General features: G+C 43.4%; 2 long non-coding RNA genes across 3 annotated transcripts in view; one reads left to right on the plus strand and one right to left on the minus strand.

Annotated features, from left to right (window-relative positions):
* Positions 1-22,146, plus strand: part of LOC119007982 — a 107,692-nt gene that overhangs the window by 33,255 nt on the left and 52,291 nt on the right. The gene's annotated exons all lie outside the window — the stretch shown is intronic.
* On the minus strand, positions 11,466-18,868 carry LOC119007981. The gene is made up of 2 exons (XR_005071292.1): positions 18,808-18,868; positions 11,466-11,592 (listed from the first exon to the last, which is right to left on the minus strand). It is a non-coding gene; the product is annotated as an uncharacterized LOC119007981 (long non-coding RNA).

Genomic DNA, 22,146 nt, shown 5'->3' on the forward strand with positions numbered 1-22,146 from the left:
CACACTTTATCTGACTGCTGCTGTCTTTATCTTAAGTGTAAATGTGGTCCACAGACAGGTTTTTGTCACACACTTCTCCTCAGTTCAGTAGGTGTGCTTAGGTAATTAATTAAAGTGTTTGAATTAATTCAATTCCCCCATTACCCCTGACATTTATCTGACAAATGACTTGTGTTATAACTCCATCTTCTTCAAGAGCATCAGTCATTGAGGCTTTGAGCCATGCAATTGTTTAATCTCATTTAATTTGACTGAGCTGTAATTAACACAACATTGATGGAGGGCCCTGTGGTGGTATCACACACAGAATACTGTATGTATCAAGACATCTAATAATCAGCGTCTTTAAGTGGACTTTATAGTTATTTTAGCATCCATTTGAAAGTTTCAGTGATGGTAAGAAATGCACTTAAGTCCTTTGTTTTGGTAGTTTTAACTTTACTTGAGAATTTCCATTTTGTGCGATTCTAAACTTTCACTTCACCAGATTTTGGAAGCAAATATTGTATAACACCGTATTTTTATGTGGCATTTAGGGAGTTTATCAGTTGGAATTTAACAATTTAACAATTGGAAACTGAGAATCTGCACATTCAGCTAAATATACACCAATCAGTCACAACATTAGAGCTCCAATTTGTTAGACAGTTGATTGCAGAGAACTTGTCATATGCCGATTCTCTGTGATTTCTGCCTCGCTTTGTTTTGATGGCCAGTATGACCTACCGACCCAAAGCGTCCATATATTTAAAACACGGACAGTTCTTTACATATGGAACATGTAATGTAGCACTCCCAATGCATCTCCTTTCCTCCACTGCTACTTAAAAAACAACAACTCCAGACTCCAACCTCACAGCTACCATTAACTCTCTCCCCGAGCTTCACAGCTGCATCTTCTGCACTGCTATCCACTGCGACACACAGACACAGTTTCATTAGCAGGCTGTCATGGATATCCAGAGCAGAGAAATCGGACTCTCTGGGGCTGAACACCTTTCTGCTCTGCTGGTTTTTTGCAAGGTCCAAGATGATCAGGAAGGAAAAAAGGCAAAACCATACCGCCTATTACTGTTTTTTGGTGCACTCTAATCTGTGGGGGCAGTGATTGTTCCTCGGTTGGTGAGTCTGATACTTGTGAAGGAGGCGTATGACACGCAGCCTGGGATATACTTGATGTAGTTGCAACAAGTTATATAGTTGTGAAAGAGGATGTGTGAGAGTGGAACCTCCACCTGTTCATTTCTGGAGTTTAAGCGAGGACTCTGACTCCAAATCAGGAGGCAGCACGTTGTTCCATAAGAAGAATTTGTCAGGAGATGCATCCACTCATCTTCACACGCACATTTACAAGCTCCTATTAATATGACAATGCTCTCATCGCTAAAGAGACTGCTGCCCACTCAGTATACTGTAGCGCATTACACCTCGGCCCTCTTAAATCATCGCCTCATCTACTCCCCTGTGTTCGTCCTCCAGCTGAGCGGAGCAGCTCCAGTTTGTACTCTTCAGCAACTGCCATCTCTTGTTAGCTCTTCCTTCAATTATCTGCTCAGGCAGCAAGCAGTCTATCAAAACAAAACTCAAACCGCAGAGAAAGACTACAGAAAACTGCGTGGAAGGATCTGGGAAAGAAGTTAACTGCAATAATTTTCTCTTCCTGTTTCCTGTTCTTCACCCTTTGCTGAAAGTAAATAAAACTGTTCCACTCATCACTCCTCACTCATTTCCCACCATGACATGATGTGTTGTAGGAGCATGGTTTCATTAAAACCATATCAACCCCCAGAGAGAGAACGAGAGAGGTGAGCCAGTGATTTGAGGAGGTCATCCATCTCGTGGGTTTTCTCCTATTCTCTCCCCTCAGACAGATAATTCAATATGTTCAGAACAGGATGGAGAGCTGTACCTTTGCATAATTTTATTAAGCGACATTAGTGGTGTTATCTGAGAGGTGACAGGAATGGAATGGTTCTGAATTAGAAACTGATAAAAGAAGGCATCAGTGGGAGAAAGGTGAGGCTGTGTGTGCAATGTGGTGTCACACACTTGTCTTCAGCCTCTCAAAGGCAGGATTTACATAACCTACTTTAGTTTCTATTATTTCTCTGGGGGGGACATTGTGATTGGATTGTTTTTTTTTGCTTTCACACCAAACAATTTCTTACCTCGGGCTTATTTCAGAAGGGAGCAGTGCTATTAGAGTGCACTCTGAAGTATTTGCTTTGTCTCACATCCCACGCGCTGGGAAATTGGTTGTGCTCATTGAGTTTCTTTGTACAAGCTTATATATCTACTGTACATCTGCGGGTCTGTTCTCATATCACTTTATTCTTGAGGGATCTGTTACCCATCCAGCAGCAGGGAAATCTTAGGGCCTCGTCCTGTTAACCTCTTGCTATAAAATCTGGCAGTCGGAGCATGAAATGTAACCTCTAATAATGAAGGAGCTAGTGTGGAAGGTGGAGATGCACCAACTAGATCTTTTGGCTCACTCAGCAACAGCTCCGTAACCTAACTCCTAGACTGCATATAAGACTACAGTGTATTTTGTGTTTTGTTGAGCCAACTGTAGAGTAGCTGGGATGAGAGACATAATGTCTAAATCTGAGTTTCTGTGGTTCAGAGTTAAGTCACTGCCTCTATTGAACGAACTCACTGTTTATCACCTGTTTATGATTAAGGGGCACAGAAGAAGAGCACACAAGCAATGTGATCTCATGAGAAGGCGTACGAAAGCCATGCTACTTTTAAGGACATTTCCTGTGTCATGTAGATTAATTTTAAGCTTTTCGTGTGTCAATAGTAAACCCGTTGTGAGTGTGAAACAGTAGTGGTTTGGTTTGGTTTATGAAAAGATCATTGTTTGAGTTAAAGTAACATCCATGACCCAACCACATAGCTGAAGTACTGGTGTGCCTAGATATGCCCATGCCATTTCAGTCTCAAGCTGACAAACCCAACAAAATCATAAGCAATATGATTTGACACGATCTTAGAAGGTTACAGATCCATCAGTATTAGACAAATGTGTAGATGCTTAGTGAAAGACCATTGCAGTCATCACAGCTCAAAGTTTTACAAGAGTGCTACAGTTATTTGGAATTTAGAGCAGCACTGAATGGAGGAGTAAAGTTGCTGCTAACCTCCACCACCTCATTTCTTGAACGAATATCATGTTATGTTTTAGATGGAACATGAATGCAGGTGACTGTCCTCAGTTTGTGTAACCTGTCCACAGCATCCTCCTCCTTATCTATCACCTGACATTTTTTCTGTATGATATGAAATTATCCTGCATAAAAAGTTGAGAGGCTTAATACTGACAACCTTAAATGACATGTGAATAGCGAAAAATGCTTCGTACTGACACATGTAATGACTTAGATCTTGGGTCGGCCTTTACCAGACACGCAAACAGATATAACATCACAAGAAGTTGAGTCGGAGTCCGGCAGAAGAAGAACAGTGAATTTGAAGGCTTCTGGTCTCTGGGTTTTTTTTAGCGGCTTCCTCTGCGTTACCAGACTGACATCCTTTACACATGATGCCTAGTGTTGCCTCAGTTTTCAGTGATTGTGTATTAGGCTGTCTGTTTAACAGGCTAAGGAAAGCAGCCCAGATGCTGCTTTACACTCCATGAGCTGCAGAGAGACGGAAGCAGCTGATACAGCGTAGAGTAGGTCAATCAAAGTTATGATGAGAGGGGTTTATTCTCGGGTGAGTCGTTGCCGTGAGCGATAGCAGTGATTGTCAAATGACTACTCCCACAGTATCCGCTGCAGCTTACTTTGATGTTCAGGGGCAGTGGTGTTGTGACAGCACATGCTGAGTTCACATCTGGGTCCCTGGGTTCCTCGTACGTGGATAACTGAGTTACGGTTGAGTTTGTTGACAGTTTAGTATATGCCCAGGATTGTATGTTCCCTGGAGCAAGCTCTGCTCTACTTTTTTACCACAGCAGCAGTTCAAATCTTCAAAGTCACAGGTGTAGTCAACAACATGTTCAGACATGGCTGCCCGTTTCATTTCGCTTTCAAAAGTATTATTAGACCGTTCACAGAGGGGTGAATTATTTGTCTTATTCCTCGTTGGTGAAGATTTGTTATTTCAAAAGGAGATACTCGATTCTGGAGACAGTAGAAGGATTCTAAAATTAAAGCCACAGGGAAATGCAAGGCTTTGACTGCTGTTAGTCTACCAGCCAGTTAGTTGGCTAGAAAGATATAAGATAATTTGAACTAGCATACATGATGTCAGCCTGACAAATTAAACACTATATCAGACGCGGGATCTTTTCTCTGCTTCCTCCCACCTCATCATTTTTAATTTTGCTCCATCCTTTCCCTCATACTGTTCTTTGGCAGCTTCAGGCAGCAGTGATGGAGTGAGTGTGTGTGTCTTATTGTTCGTCATGAAAATAGGATTTCAGCAGATGGATGGAGAGATTGTGGAGGAGAAAAGTAATCTAACGGGATCGGCAAAGAATGTAGGGAGTGTTATGGCTGCAGACTTCCCATACTAGGGGGTGGATGGGATGAAACCACAACTTTAATATTTCTACTCATATAAAGGTAAAGTTGTTTTTAAGCATAGTGCAGATTGCCTTTATTAGCATCATACACAGATAAGAAGATAATTACCATAAGCATTGAATCACAGTCCACCCATCTGTGTGTTTTGCTTTACAAACTAGAGCCCCATGATGGAAGATGTCCCGGAGATATAAACTGCAAAAAAAGGCTTTCTCTATCAGTCTTTTGTCAGTCTCATTGTGGCAAGTCTGAGGGAAAATGGGGAGATAATGAAAATAAATATGCAGAAGGCGGCACTGAACCAATGCAAGTAAAAATCACTCTTGTGTGGAGAACTAATGAAAGAATAAACCTGTGGAGAAAAAAGTACTCTCCAACGTGGGATTTAGAAAACAGAGCACTCATTCTTCCCATTATTTCATCTACAAATATGCAAAGATGTCTGTGGTTTCTACATTGTTTTGGTTTGTTTTGGAACTTAGTGCATACAACATCTCTCAACAGCCTCAGAATCAGCAACTCATGATGAAACAACAAGTTTGAGTTCAGTTCACTGATTAAATACATTTTCAGAGCTCCCTTAAAAGTTTTCCTTTGGTAAATCATTTGCCAAGCCCAGTAACAGTATGTTACTGAGTACATTTACTGAATACACAAACGCTCAATAATAGAGCAGTGACCTTCATGGATCACTGCTGCAGTCAGGTTGATACACAGGAGTGAAGATGAATCCACTGGTCATCTCTGATCTCTCCTCCCGTCAGTAGTCCGCTCCGTATCAGAGCAGAGTCTGAGATGACTCTGGGTGTTTATTTCTCCAGTGTCATGGTGCTCCTGTGACAGTCTGGCTGTTTTTCTTTTTCCAAGCTCCGGCTTTATTACCCTGGTCTCTCCACTACATCGGTGCCAGATTATTACGTCCTGTATGGTGACTACACAGTGCCACTCTTTAGTGTTCTCTTTTGCCTTTGCGCTAATGCCCGTGTCTTTGTTGGCTCCTGAAAAAACCTGTAGCGCCGTTCTGCTCTGCTTCCAGCTGGTCTGCTCTCCTGAGTTCGTCCACGCCGGCTCCAGTCAACCCTGCCTGGCTGCAAGCCTGGTCTTCTCCCTCACATTACCCTCTGGAGATCACAGTTTGTACAATAAATCCTTTACTCACTGACTTCTTGTATCTGATCTCTGCATTCAGGTCCCAAGAAAAACCTCACTGTAACATCCAGAAGGTCTTACTCTGCATCTTTTCTTGCCACTGGTGCAAAAGAATTACACTTTCAGCGATTATATTAGGGGATAATTACAGCTTCATACTCAACCATAGAGCCACTGACCGGGATGTTGTTGGGAGTGAGAACGACCTTAAACATACTTTTACTTCCACCCTACTTTTGATACTTCACAACATTGAATATCAGATTTTTAAAGTTTTTTTTTATGTTAACATTATAAAGGTGGATGACTTTTATAATTAGTAATATTTAACCACAATATCCTCGACTCAGATATGACTTTCTGGTACTTTCTGCAACACTGGCTATGCCCCAATTCCTTATTACATACTCCACTTGTGTATATAGGATGAGAGTTTGCAAGAAAAAAAATCAGCATAGTTTACAAAAATGACTTCCAAAACTGCAAAGTGATAACCGAAAAACAGTGAAGAAGGCGGAAAGATGTCGGGAACAGAGAGTGATGCTGTATCAAAGAAGTCTTGTACCATCTTGACTGCTGCCTAATTAATTCGTCTCTCTGTTTGATCAGTGGAAACTATAATTATGTGTTTGGTTTGCTCAGAGCTTGGCTGTGGGACTTAAGGAAGTGGGAGGGTGCGTGTGAAGTGAAAGAAGATCTATCTCCAGGTCTTGGACTGTGTACACAGCATTACATGACTTTCTAGTGTTTGGCTCACTGCTGTCATTCTTATCTTCGCGTTTTTTGTAACGTCTTCCTCTCGTGAAACTCACAGTCAGTACTTAAGATATTACTTTCAGATTTTAAAAAGGCGAACTGTGTGTTGATACTCAGACGAATGAACGTGATGAGCGGAACTAAACTCATTAAGTCAAAAGTCTGCTCCTCTTTCTCTTCCTCTTCCTCACATCTAATCTTGCTTTTCTTTTTTATTTCTTGCTGGCAGCTGTCTTTAATATCCAGGCTTTAGTCTCAGCATTCTCACTAATGAGTTTTAGCATCCCTCCACTCTCTCCTCACTCATTCTGTGCCTGATGGACCAAACTTTACAGACACAGAGTTTCATTTCTCACATTTTTTTTTTCTCTAACTCGCTCTGACATTTAATTGCTAGCCCTCCCTTTTCCCACCAGCCACTCTCTTTGTCTTTGTCATCTCTCTCAATCGCACTGTAATGAGATTGATGGGCAGATGAGAACAGGGCGAGGCTCCTTCCCAATCCTCTCTCTGCCCACTTTTTTTAATTATTTTTTTTTATTTTGACATGACACCATCCGAAATGATTGGCAGCTAAGCCAACAGGGCCCGTGTGCAACGCGGTTTGGATGTTCACCCTCTCACTTTTTGACAACTTTCTTCAGCTTTTCTTATCTGTTTTTTTTCGGCCCAGATGGGGACAAGCCGCAGCAGGCTGGGATAACAGCGCAGTGGTTAAACTCTCTCAGACCTTTGCACCTGTCAGCTCGGTGCAATGGGGCCGGCTGCTCCGTGGTTCTGGTGGGCCGAGGGAGGCAGGCAGTCTTGTTATGTTATGAAGCAATGCCCTTGTGCCAGGGAATCTCTCCACACACAAGTGATATCTGTAGAGGAAAGAAGGTGTTTTTTTGGGTTGTCTTCTTCACAGACTTTCCCAGCTATTTATTCTGCAGTTTTCCCCACAGGGTCATGGATTCGACCTGTGAGCTTTCATCCAGACACGCAAAGTTTTATCTGCAAACGCACTCTCCGTCCTGGTATTTTATCTCTCTTAGGACGTTAATGTGGTCTATTAGTCTCCTGCAGTGGATACAGTCATTTTTACTGAAGACTAATCTCTTTTATCCCATTTGTATTCCCTGCTCTCATCCTCTCTGCCTATTTACCAAATTGTATTTGTGTTCTTGCTCTCTAAAAAGCAATAATTCACAGTTTCAGCATTATCAATTGCAGCAGTAAAAACGTGTAAGCGCAGTTCAATCCCCCAAATTGACGCCAGGGCCGATACGAACTCATTAGGCCATGAAAGTCTCTTTCCAGTTTTTAAAAGTTAATTAGATGTTCAAATTGGAGCCGCAAAGGTGAACGAGTTTGGATCCTTTAATTCTGTTTCTTCATCGGCCCGACGCAGCCAAAGGAAACCAGTCATTCACAAAGCAAAGTCAGCCACCGAATGAGCTAAATCCCTCGACTAAATTAAATTTGTCCTTGCAACATTGTCTGACAGCCACACAGAGCTCACAGGAGGATGGATTATGTTCCTGCTCTCCACTCCTTCTCCTCCCCTCCATTCTGTCTGCTCTCTTATAATGGAGTGCCTTTGATCCCATATAATTAAACATTTGTCTCAACTGCTGCAGAGACTTGCCCGTCATCGGCACACACCCACGCACACACACACACACACACAGACAGACACTCACAGAGACGTACACAAATAATGCTCTCTCCATAATGTTGTAACACATCTAATTCATTTCAAACTGATTTTGCTTTTAAAGCAGCAGTTCTTAAAAGAGCACTTGAAAATATATTTTTATTACCATTGTTACCTAATCCCCAAAGCCACGAGTGTTGAGTGTACTAATTAACTTGTTTCAAACTGAATGTCTTTTCCTGCTTTATTGTTTGCAACCACAGTGGTGATAAGTAGAGATCTCGCCCTGTAAACTGGATCATGTTGAGAACCATAGTAGTCTGAAAATGTTACTTTGCAGAGACTTTAGAGACATTGTGATGATATTCTGCTGTTAAAAGCAAAGCACAGTGGATACTTAGAGTGAGGGATGTAAGTCTTGTAGTGTGCAGCCACCAACCAGGGCACAAAATTAACAACAGCCACATGCTGGTAAAATATTGAAGTGGCTGGAAGATTTTCTTCACTCGCTCGATAAAAAAACAGTCATTGTTATCGACCATATAGGTCAACTACGGAGACAGATTTAATTCTCCTGTCACCTCTAGGGGCTGTAGTGATTATTATGAGGAAGTGAGGAGAAGTAGTATAAAAGCATTTTACTTCCTCTGAGAACAGCTTGTTTAGTCAGTTACAGCAAAAGAATATATTCCTGAGTTTGTATTACTGCCTCATTAATATTGCAAATATTTAAAATCTGAGTTTGAATTTCTTCCCCAAAACTTCATAGTGCCCCTTAAATTAAGTGTTATTGTATTTTTGGTATTTTGTTCCCCTTTTTTCATTGTACTATTATGAGCTCTTGAATTAATTGTGTTGCAGATTAAATTGTATTTCATATTAACCTTTGTTCAACACATTGTAACAATGTTTAAAGGGTGCAATAGAAATAAAGTGTAAAACAAACAAAAAAAATACATACACAATGCTTATTCTCCTCCTGCACAAAAGACATGTTGATTAGAATATTTTTAAACTGACTGCATCGACTACTTACCACAAAGTTTGTTTGTTTTATTGTTTCGCTTTTTTTTTTTTTTTTAAAGAAAATATTCTCTTAGAAGCAAGAGAGTAGGCAGGGAAGAAGCAAAGATGCTGGAGGGAAATTCCACTAAATGAAGATTTTGAGAAACAGACCATGTTGTCACTCAGACAGATTATGTGACAGTGTTGATCCTCTGTGTTCCCATGACAATAGCTGTCATGTCCTCATCCTTCACGTCAAGGTGTCATCAGAGACCCCCGGCGACATGTCATCTGTCTTGTCTGGAGCTACCTGAATCGGAACTGAGTTGTCACAAGACGTGACCTCTTTTTGCACTGCAAGGTCGCTTCTTGTCCCCAAATTACATCAGTTTTTACCTATCGTTTCTTCCTTTGAATTAATTCATGCACCAGAGCTCCTGTTATCTCTGTTGTAACACCAAGCCAACAGTTGCTTCACCTTTCATGAGGTTGCATCTGATTAATGAATCCACAAAATGCCTTTCTGTTCCCTTGAATAACCTCCAAAATCCAACAAGACCACAGAGACTTAAATAGGGTGAAAATGTGTTTTTTAATTGCCAGCTGGAGGAACAGAGCGGTGGAGAAGAGGAACTGAATGGGACTGAAATGAGCTGATGTATTAGAGAGCAAGGTATCCCTGTGCGTCTCTTGCAGATGTTTTCACACACTATATCTGTTGTATGACTTGTGTATCTGCCACTTCCCCCACAAGAAGGCATTCAGTGAAGCAATGCACGGGTGTGTATTGTGCATATTTGTCTTTTGCAGGCCTGTGTGTGTGTGTGTGTGTGTGTGTGTGTGTGTGTGTATAAAAAAACACGCAGAGCACTGGGTTTTGTCTGCCCAGTGCCCCGGGAGTCTCCATCGATCTGAGAGACGAGGGAGACAGAAAGCAGAAAAAAAAAAGGTAATTTCCAGCCAGAAACCAGTTTCTCATATCTAACCTGCAGCTAATCGATAGCTTCTCCTGTAAGAAACACGCTGACAGTCTGACAGGCTTCTTACTATCACTTCCTCCTGGGTACTACGAAGGCAAAACAAATTACACCGCAGATGATAGCCTGGACATGTGGTTTGGGCTGCTAAAAATACAATTCATGGTCTGCATGAAGCCACCCCGAAAGAATTCAAATATTAGCCCCAACTTATTAAGTGGACAAGTCTGACTTGCCCTGAGCTATAAGCTAGCAGCGAGAGCGTAAATGTCGGCAGTTATGAGAGTAATTCTTAATGCATTTGGTGAATTAATGGCTTTTCCATTGGCTCATGTGACATTTTGGAAACTTTATTATACCATTGACGGAAATTATGGTGGGGGGGGGGGACACCTGTTTTTGTCGCGACAAACAGGGCTGGAACATTTCCTGGGCTGTCCTTAAAATATTTAGGGGTATCTAGTTCAGGAATTGCTCTTGAGAATGTTTTCTGTTTATTGCCCCCCTTCCCAACAGTGAAGTAAAATATCGACTTTTGCCTTACACCACTCGAGCAAAACATATTTCATGATTCACTATAAAGGTCACTTGGCAGGGGATTATAGAGAGTATATTCCAAGAGGTAGAGGTGTTCCTGTGTTTTTCTGGTCCTTTTCATCACGTCCTTTTCCCGCCTCACTCCACCTGTACCTGATCTCCTCGTAATTGTGTCTGTGCATAGTTTTTGTTCTCCCTCATGTGTTTGTCACTTTGTTCCGTGTTCGTCTGTCTTCCCCTCCGATGCCACCCTGTGTTTCCCACCCACGTCTTCTCCAGTGTCTCTTCGTGTCTGGTATGTTTCTGGTCTTTTGTGCCTTGTTGATTTCATTGATTGGTACTTTGCTATTGTTTTCACTTTGTTTCAGCCCTCTTTGTTGCCACTTTGTCTTCTTTTGTTTTGGTTCATCTGGTTTCTTCGGGTTTGGTACCGTTCAGCCTTGTTTTATTAAAGCTCGCCTTTTGTTCCCCCTATCCTGCCTCCTGTGTGTTGTCTGCATTTGGGTCCTCACCGTGTTTTTCAAACCGTAACTGTAAGAACAACCAAAAAGTAACGATTCTTCTCTTTCCCATCCCTCTTGTCCCTTTAGTCTGATCTGCACCAAAGGTGTATGGGGTCTATTCTGGGTCAACATCATTCCCAATCCAAGTTTTGTTGAAATCTGTTCATTTGTTTTTATGTAATCCCCCTACAACAAACGGATGCAGATGAAAACAAAACCTCCTCACCACCCTACTATTGCACATGTGGAAAAATAGTGTAAAGCCCTTTTATGGTTCTAGAGGAAGCTGCATGTAACCTGATAAACCGCCTGCAGTAATATCACTCGGTGGTTAACCCCTTCGCACCCACCTTTGTTGGTAATTTTCGCCTAATTAGCATACCCAAATGGAAAAGCTTATAACACAACAACTACAAGTCCCAGATGGATGTATGATACTTCACTTGAAAGCTGAGAACCTCTAGTTTCTGACAATGTGCTTACCCAGCATGTACCTGTGGTGGAAATTTCTGTCAATAAAAGAGTAAAGTCAGATCTGTCTTTTCGGTAAGTTTAATCCAACCATCTGCAGATGGACTCACCACACAGTCAAATTCATGAGCTGAGTGAATGAGCCCCGAGTAAAGGAGTGTTCACAATTTTATACACAGATATCAACAAGGTCAGGGGAAGAGACAAGCACTCTCGGTGCCAGCAGTGATTAAGCTACACACACACACACGTACATACGACTATCCCAATCAGACAGGCTTCTCATCGACACAAGACGTAAAGTTAAAACTTCATGACGCATGACCTGGGACTCTGTGCAAAGCATAAAATTATCAGACATAAAACATAAGACAAGAAGACGACTTTCTATCTGAGTTTTGGCTGGTTCGTGACACTGTTACAATCATATAGGGCAGAGGTTAGGTGTTCATGCATTTGCATAGCTCAAAATTCATCAACCCATAATGAAAAGGAATTTTTCCATCACAATTCCTCCCTTTGAGCATACTATGCTCACTACAGACTAGATTAAAAAAAATTCCTTCGTAAGTAATAGTGAAGGACAAAAAAAATCAAGTCAGCTTGGAAAACAGATTCTTTTCACAGCTCAAAAGACATGCTCAAACATCAGTCATGATTATTCTACAATAAGCACGCTCTGTGAGGTGTCGTCCGCTGGCTCTGGAACCCGTTTGCAGTGGCTGGCGTGAACCCAGATGGCTCTCTCTGCGATCTTCACTACCGTCTCCGTGGTCAGAAGCACTTGGAAGGGACCGTTCCATCTGCGAGCTCTCCAGTTCTTTCTCCTGAGATCTCGAATGACGACCCAATCCCCTGGCTCCAAATCATGCAGTTTGTGGGCTGCTGGGGCGTCCTTGACCTGTTTGTGAATATCAGAAAGAACAGAGGACAGGTTTGCACAATAACGCAACATTTCATCCTCACACTGACCTGTCCCTGGGAGCTGTCTCGTGCCGGGCCCAATCCCGGTGTGCAGAGGTTGACCAAACAAGATTTCAAAAAGGCTAAGGTTGTTTTTAGCTCTGATTCTAGCCCTCATGTGCATGAGGACGGTTGGCAAGGCTTTGGTCCATGACAGACCTGTTTCTTCGCAACATTTAGCAAGTTTGTTTTTCAGGGTGCCATTTTCTCTTTCTATGGCACCTCCGCTTGCTGGGTGGTAGTCGCAGTGCTGTTTTAGGTCGATACCTAAGTAGTCCCCCACACTTTTCAGGGCTGTATTTACAAAAGGTGTGCCATTATCACTGGAAATTTTAGCTGGAATTCCCCAACGTGGGATGATTTCTGTGATTAAAGTTTTGCAACTGCTGCCGCATCCTGTTTGGATGTAGGGAAGGCTTTCACCCACTTAGAAAACATGTCAACCACCACGAGACAGTATTTCTTTCCCTCACTAGGCATTAGTTCAGTGAAATCCATTTGTGAATGATCAAATGGTCTTTCAGGGGGTGGATGGGCGCCCTGTTGCGTCCGAAGACCTCCCCTGCATTGTTTGTGGCACAGATCACACACCTTTTGCAAAAAGTTTGGGAGAAGGCTGAGAAGCCCTTTGTGAACCAATATCTTTGTATCTCACTCATCATTCCCCCTTTTGACACATGATCTCGTCCATGTGTCAACTTAGCATAGTGAGGAAAAAGATATTTGGGCAAGCACGGTTTGTTGTTAGGACCATACCAAACATTGTCTTTGACACCGCAACCAGCTTGCCTCCAGTTGGCCTTCTCCTATGGAGTGGCTTTCGCTTGTAGTTCCTGCAGATCTGCGAAAGATGTCAATGGTGAGGCAGGGATAACAACACATTGTTTTGTTAGTCGCTGCTTAGCTGCTGTCTTCGCAGCAGCGTCTGCTCTGGCGTTTCCCTGTGAAATGAGGTCGGGTTTGTTAGTGTGAGCTTCACATTTACAGACAGCGATGTGTTTTGGTAGCAGCAGAGCATCGAGGAGGGAGGCAACCTATGTGTGATGTGCAATTGGCTTTCCTGAAGCCGTCAGGAATTTTCTGTTTGCCCAAATTTGGCCAAATGAATGACAAACTCCCCAGGCATAACGACTGTCTGTGAAAATGTTAACAGACTTGTCCTTGGCCAATGTGCATGCTTTTGTTAAGGCTACAAGCTCTGCGGCTTGAGCGGAATAGTTTAAGGGGAGAGGTTCAGCTAGAACAATATCATGTAATGTTGTGACTGCAAACCCTGTTTGGTTCTTTCCTGTCCCTGGGTCCCTTGATGCTGAGCCATCCACAAACAGTTCCAGGTCTGCATTCTGAAGTGGCACTTCCTGCAGATCAGATCTGGGAGAGCAGACTTCATTAATGATAGCAACACAGTCGTGCGCCTCTCCATCGTCAGCTGTGGGAAGAAGGGTAGCAGGATTAAGAACTGTACATCGTTTCACAGTAATGTTTGGGAGCTCTAGCAGAATGGTGTTGTATCTCAGCCACCTAGCAGCTGAGAGATGAGAGGTTTTCTGCTTAAGCAAAATCAAGGAGACAGCGTGGGGTACCAGCAGTGTCAGATCAGAATACCCTACAATGTCTCGAGAGGCCATCACTGCTTTCTCTGCAGCAGCCACAGCTCTGAGGCAGGCAGGCAGGCCTGCCGCCACTGAATCAAGTTTTGATGAAAAAGTACGCTACAGGCCTGTTGCGGCCCCGTGGTCTTGTAGCAATACGGAAGTCATGTACCCACCCTTTTCGTCGACTGTCTGGGTGAAAGGTCGTGAGCAGTCAGGCAGGCCCAGAGTCGGGGGAGACTGCAGGGCCAGTTTGAGGTCAGTGAATGCTTTGTCAGCGTCAGTTGTCCAGTCAACTTCGTCGTTCGCATTGAGGCCTTTCCCATGGGCGATTGCTGCCAATGGTGCCTCTATTTATGCGTAGTTCAGGATCCATTGTCTGCAATATGACGTCATACCCAAAAAACTCATTACCTGCTTTTTGGTGAGAGGCCTCGGAATAGACTGGATTGCAGCTATTCTGGAGGGAGAGAGAATCTTCCCTTCCCTTGTGATCACATGACCTAGGAAAACAACTTTCTCACAGACAAACTGCATCTTTGACAGGCTTGCTTTGTGTCCATTATCAGCCAGATGGGAGATCAAGGCCACTGTGTCTGCTACACAGGCTTCTCTGGTGGGAGAGCAAATCAACAGATCATCCACATAAGTCAACAGTGCACTATTGCTGGGCAGCCTTAAAGAATCCAAATTGTCGTGCAGTGCTGCGTTAAAAATTGTTGGTGACTCGGAACTCTGGTACCTCAGTGACGTCATCAACAAAAAATAATCAAAACAACCCTTATTTGACCTGACAAATTTTGACAAATCCCATTTTGTGTCAGGTATGAGCTCGACAGATCATACTGCAGTTACTACAGCTGAAAACCTTTTTCTGTATGTTCTCAAACTGTGGTGATACTCAACATGTGGATCGGACGTCTGTGTACAACCTGTTGCATCATTGCATGCCCTGGTCCATGGTCCCAATTCCTGCCACCCTTTCCCCTTTGGTTTGATCAATGGAATGTGAGGGTCAAAGTTCGGTACCGAGAACAAACGCTGAGAGTGGGAATCCGTCAAGGTTACAGAAGCAACACACATTTAGTCGTTCCAATACAACCACACAAGCCTCAGTTATCTTGTCCCTGTCTCTCCCTGCACCAGTTTTTTTCAAAGCTCGTATCAGGACCGAGGGAGATATGTGCTGTGCACTGAAGGTCTTGTGCTCTCACCATGTCTGCGTGTGTGTTGCGTGTGTGCGCTGTGCATGCTCTGGCTGTCTGCAGGAGGGTGTGATTTACAGAATCAAGAGCTGTGAGGGGGAGCTGCCAGTGATATGAGTAAAAAAGATCTTCTTTACCATACTTCACGAATGTGGCTGCTTCCCCAACCACCACTAACCCCTTCGGAGTCTATCTTAAACCAATACCCAAAGCACACATTAGATCTCTCCCCATGAAATTCACGGGACAGTGTTTAGAAAGCAGGAAAGAGTGTTTAAAACGGCCCTGTAGCTCATCTTCGCATGCAAGTGGAGTAGTGTACCTTTCTGTTGTTTATTTTCAAGATATGTGATAGCTTGCAGTGTAAGGGCATACATCTCTTGTGGTGTGTGTGTGTCAGTGTTGGTGCTCTCACGTGAAAGATGCGTAGGTTGCTTCTCCTCCCCAGCCTGTGCATCAATACCAGATTCGTCCGTCACTGTACTCGGCTCCCTAGCTAGTCAGTCGTCCGTTGCGTCGTTCTCTGGGTGGTTGTCTTGCCAATGTCCCATTTTTCCACATCTATGACAGGCACCAGGGCGTTTTTTTGAATCTGCCCCGGCGTCCCTTTCCTCGTCCTCGTTCGCAACCCCTTGCTTGGTGCTCGTAGGATGCCAACTGAGCCAATTGGAGTCTTTCTGTCAAGCTTGTCGCCTTTCAGTTCTTTTCATCGTTGAGGAACTTTTCTGCGTGGTTGGCCCGTTCCTCAACGGTTTCGAGATTTGCATTGTCCCAGCTCACACATTGTTCTCTCACCATTCTGCTGATCTCTGGCTTCATGCCATTCATGAAGCGGTCCCGTAGCTGGGCCTCCCAGGGAGTGACTTCATGGATACCTCCCATGACTCAGGGCTTTGCGAGGCCACTGTGTGTGGTGTGGCCTGCGGCCTGACCAGATAGTCCGCTAAGAGTTCATCGTCACGTTGTTTGCAGGCAGAAATCTTCCCCATGTCTAATTTCAGAGGGAAGGTCTGTCTGATTCTGTGACATAGTCCCCCAATGACGTCTTTGTATACCAAATTGTCTTTGCTGGCCCAGTCAGAGTTCTCTACCCTAATGTCCTCCACGGGGTAGTCGCCCGCAACTCGGGCCCACGTTGTACCCATCTGAACCATCAGCAGGCGTTGCAGTTCAGCAGTGGTGGGCTTGAACTGTCGGCAAAACGTTATGAGCTGAACCGCAAACTCCGCTCCCCCATTGCAGACGTCTGGAAGCGATGCGGCAGCGTCCTTCATGTCACTGTATGTCCAAGGCCTATAAACCAGCTGCACTCGACCCTCACTCCCCGCCACCTCCACCATGGGAGCCTGGAAGTTGTACACAGAGTTGCTCCATGTGTGGTGAGGGCTGTGGCTGACGGTGGCATATGGTGGTGGTGTGTTTAGGCTCTCAACCACCAGCAATCGCCTCGCTCTGGCCCACCCTGGGTGGAATTCTCGCCGTACGATGGGTGGTAGGTGTCGTAGGAAGGTGGGCGGCGCGGAGGACATCCCAGCTGCTGGTTCCCAGTTTACATCCGGTGGCCCTGGAGTCCTCTCGTGGCGTGCAGACGGTGCAGGTGGTGCAGACGACTTAGCTGGAGCCGAGTCCAGATCGGGATCTAGTTTGAGACACTGAGACTGAGAGGTTAGAGGAGCTGGCCCTGCCTGCCTGTTCTTATCCCTGTGAAAAGCTTCCTCCTGGCAATTTGTGAAAGCCTTACAATCTGGTTCAAATGTCTGTTTGTTCTTTCCCCTCTTCCCTTTTTTCTCCTTGCTTTCCCTTTGTTTTAGTTTGCTTTTTAAGGCGTTAAGTTGTTTGGTGCTAAAACTGCCAGCACTTGGAAACCCACACTCTCGGACCCACACATCAAGTAGATCCACACTCTTCTTACCGTAATTGGCATTCATATACTGAATGTGAGGGGAGGTCAGCTTGAGTGGATAATCGTTGTCCCCCTGAATTTTGCTGTTTCCTGAACCCATTTTGGTTTTTGTTACCCCCGAATTGTTTAGGACAAGGCGTTGTTAAAACTATTTTTCTTTCACTCGAGTGGATATGAGACCATGGAGCGGTAAAATCAACAAAAGAAATGGATAAAAGGCAATGCAATGACCTAAATAACTGTTTTCTAATAAAAACCCAATCCGCAGAATTTGTAACTTCGGGAAAAACCCACTGGGGATAGAAAACTGACACATGCACACTCCCTTTCCGTCCGGCACCCTTTTTTTTTTTTTTTTTTTTTTTTTTCAGTCACTCAGAGGAGGGAAAGAAAGGAAAACGATGCATAGGAAAGAAATGAAAAGTTAGTTCTGTCTGTGTCTGAGCAGGCCCTTGGCACTGCGACCCACTTTGAGAAATTACTTTCCCCCTAACGAGAGAGAGGGACAAATCCGGGCATCAATTTCCCACGTGATTTGCTCTACTCCCAAGAAGGAAAAACTCAGTGCTCGCTGGCTCTCAGTTCCTCTCTATCACAAACCAGAGTTCTCTAGAAAAACTCACAGGGACTGAAACCCTTTCGAAGCTTCCTTGATTCTACAGCGGTTCGAAACCCAAACCTGCCCTGTTGACACGTCTGTCACGCCCACCCAAAAGTGGCGAGAATCGATTCAAGTACGTACACACACATTTTCTGAAGCTTCCTTGATTCTACAGCGGTTCGAAACCCAAACCTGCCCTGTTGACACACCTGTCACGCCCACCCAAAAGTGGCGAGAATCGAAGTACGTACACACACACCGACGGTCTGTTGAATATTGGCTTACCGAGAAGACAGCTTCCACACGGTTCTGTAGATCACAGCTGTGAGCGAGCCACCTTGTCTCAGGCGTCAGGCCCTCACGTCTCTGCTCCTTTGATGGCGAGGTTGAGGTTTTGGAGTCCGAGCTCCCGGGTACCCTTTGAACCGTCTGCACTGAGTTTAAGGCGCTCTCTCACAGAAGTGATCCCATCCCTCGTCGCCAAATTGTGGTGGAAATTTCTGTCAATAAAAGAGTAAAGTCAGATCTGTCTTTTCGGTAAGTTTAATCCAACCATCTGCAGATGGACTCACCACACAGTCAAATTCATGAGCTGAGTGAATGAGCCCCGAGTAAAGGAGTGTTCACAATTTTATACACAGATATCAACAAGGTCAGGGGAAGAGACAAGCACTCTCGGTGCCAGCAGTGATTAAGCTACACACACACACACGTACATACGACTATCCCAATCAGACAGGCTTCTCATCGACACAAGACGTAAAGTTAAAACTTCATGACGCATGACCTGGGACTCTGTGCAAAGCATAAAATTATCAGACATAAAACATAAGACAAGAAGACGACTTTCTATCTGAGTTTTGGCTGGTTCGTGACACTGTTACAATCATATAGGGCAGAGGTTAGGTGTTCATGCATTTGCATAGCTCAAAATTCATCAACCCATAATGAAAAGGAATTTTTCCATCACATACCATACACACAACCTAAATGACATCAGTTCAAACATGGCTCTAAAACATTTTTTTTTCTTCGAAAAAAATAGGTCATTTTTGAATAACAATAACTCAGATGTGCTTTAGGTAAGGCATATGGCAATATACCACATACCTTCTACATCTTGTCAACTACACCTGGATGAAATTTCAGACTTCTCGGCCTAACCTTATGGGAGTTATGGAGTTTTTAGTTTGTGGTTTCACTGGCGTCCACAAACCTCTCCAAAACGTCTCCAAATGGCCAAATTGTGCCAAATGCTTTTTCTCACTTCTGTGACACTGGAAACATTACTGAAGCATTTTGGTGACTATAAAGCCTTCCTCCATGATTCAAAACATAATGTTTTCACACATTCATTTGATGGGTGGTCGGAGGGGTTTCCACACACTTCTAGGTGGCCATATTGAGATATTGTCATGCGACAAGACTCTACAGAATAGTAACCATTATACAAAAATGACATACTGAAGTGAATTTCAAACAAGGCTTTTATTATCTTTCAATATACTAATACTGTATGTACACAGTGGGGGAGGTAGCACTGGTGGATGCAGAGGAGGATCGTTGGCACTTCTGATGACCGCCTTCAGCAGGAGAGGGGGTTGGGCGTCTGACTGCCTCACTTTCAGGCTCCCAATCCACGTCACTGTCTTCAGACTGTGTCCTACAAAACACAATGCAATGCACAAATGTTACCAAATATAATGAAAAATGAAAAAATATATAAATGCAATTCAATAGGGTGCCATTTACATAGGAAATAAATAAACACAGATATATGATATTACATATTACACAAAAACATCAGGAAAGTAACCGTACATAAACAGAATAATTGAATTGGGGGAATATTCCCAGTGTCCGGTCAGTGAAAAAGATCTAATTCAATTTGTTTACAAGCTTGATAATAAAAAAAATCTAAATAAAAAGGAATTAGAGGCTCAAAGAGAATTACATCATAGGACAGAATTACAAGGATTACCTAGCTTTGGTTGAGTAGTTGAGGCTAGCTAGGCTAATTAGCCCCTGGGGCCCTAAACATTTAGCGTCATTTATGAAATGCTAATGTATACTGGACTGTTCACTGTAAGCATAAGAACCCCTTCCCACTAACTTTCATTCAAATTTCACTCATGGCTAAATAAATAAATCAAACATCATCAATGATAACGTTACTCACCGATCTAAGATGTCGTCGAGGCCCTTAGCAAACATCTCCTCTCTCTCAGAGTCCTACTCACTGTCTACAGTTTCATCAGATGATGCCATGATCCATTCCAGGTCTTCTTCTCGGACATATTTAGTGTTTTTTGTGGATTTCGCCATTGTAAACTGTGAAAACTGCCGTCCATTAAAATTTAAATGTCCGCTGCGAGTGCGTCTGCTGCGCAAAGTTAGCGCGCTAGCTGCCAGACGCAGCGATATTCCTCGGCTCGTACAAAACGGACCTGGGCACGCCTACCATCGTTGGAAAGGTAAAATAATTGGCTAGAAGTCTGAGTGATTGACATGTTGATAGCCAAAACGCTATCCCCGTACTAAGGCGGCAAATAACAGTAAACAAAGCCGATTGGCCCTTTAAACAAGGAGCGCTCCATGTACTTCACGGGCTGTGCTGGGGTGAAAACTGAACGGAAAAAGATGGGGACACTTTTGTTTTGTAGCCAGCAAAGTGATGAAAACAAGCATACCCAACAACACAATACAGGAACTAGAGAAAATAAACATACGGCCGGCGAAGTCTGGATTTTATTTGACAAACAAAGTCGGTAGACGGTAAACAAATGGACTTTACAGGACGATATTCACAACCTGGAATAATTTTATGAAAAACCATTTTGATGCTTTTGATCAGTGGATTCTTACGGACAACTGGAATATAAATAATTGAGGATCGGACACATATTACGGCTTTATGGCCGCGTCAAAGGTAGGGAGTCGCCGTGCGTTTCTTGTATCTCACGTTTACCATGCTGGTAAATATAAATGATTTATGGTTTAGTGCTCATGATTTCTGCAAAATCAACTGGATGAATGAATTGCTGAGATTCTACCCTTTCCAACGACGTATAGTATGTCTGTAATGATGAAAGTTGAAGCGAGTTACGTCACTGCGCACTGTAAAAAACAGTCAGTTATCTGCAATCGCCCGCCGGCGGGCGGGTGGGTGCGTAGAGGTTAACTTGCATTGTGGGTAATTTAGACACCAGATTTTTTTTTTTAAAGGAAAAAGAAAGAAAATAAGGCGATATCTCTTTTTCTGCTTTATTGATTGATTGATTGAAAACATGAGCCTACCATACCCACAGTGCTATTTAACCACTGAGTGACATCACGGGAGACAATCTGTCAGATTACAGGAAGCTTCTTCAGGAGCAACAAGAGGATTTTTATGACTTTATTCACATATGCACATACTTTATTTTGTTATATTAGTGAAGATGCCCTTTAACTCCTTGTGTAACACATAAATCTGGATCAAGATATCAGTTAGAGTTGCAGTTCTGGTAATAGTTTGTCTTCTGGCCTCATGTTTTGTGGTGAACCCAGAAGCTGATAAGAAACCATCTGTTACCTCAAGCTATGTTTCTCTTTTCCTTCACCTGCTCTCTTTTTGTCTTTGTCTCCCTTCCTAACAGGTAACAGATGGGGTTTGAACATTCTGCTGGTAGTAGGGCAGAGAGTGAGATCCACATAGAGAACATACGCAGAAAAAAAGGATCAAAGATCTAACAGTACAGCTCCTCTCCTTTATCCATGCTGAAGATGACCTATTGATTTCCTCAGTTCCTCCGGTCCAAGCATCAGTGTATTTGTTTCTATCTGCGTAATCTAACATCTTTGAGGGTAATCCCCTCTGCCCAAAGCTTCTGTTTGTGTTTGTGTGTGTGTGTGTTCGTATATGTGTGTGGAAAAGGTATTTCATAGGGTGAGATAAGAAACTGCGTACGATTCCAGCTCAGAGCCCGAGGTGGAGTTTATCGTCGTCTCTAAATCTGAATAACACACAGGAGATTCACAGCACATAACACATCCTGGCTGAGGTGTACGCTTGTTTGCCTCCTCTCGCTCATTTTCTCTTCGAGTCTCACAATATTGTTTACACTTGAGTGCCTGTACAGGGGTCTTTTCACTTGAATCAACAAGTTATTATACACACCTCTTTCTCAAACCACCACAATGGGTTTCATCCAGCGGCAGCAGGAGCACCAGCATGACTATGAAGCCTCCACATTGTATCAAGCTGTGCCAAAAAAAAAAAAAAAAGCAAGGATCGTCTTTCTTTGTTTAAAATGTAGTCATTATCTACCGGT

Source organism: Acanthopagrus latus, chromosome 18 (assembly GCF_904848185.1).
Source record: "Acanthopagrus latus isolate v.2019 chromosome 18, fAcaLat1.1, whole genome shotgun sequence".
In the NCBI taxonomy this organism is placed as follows: domain Eukaryota; kingdom Metazoa; phylum Chordata; class Actinopteri; order Spariformes; family Sparidae; genus Acanthopagrus; species Acanthopagrus latus.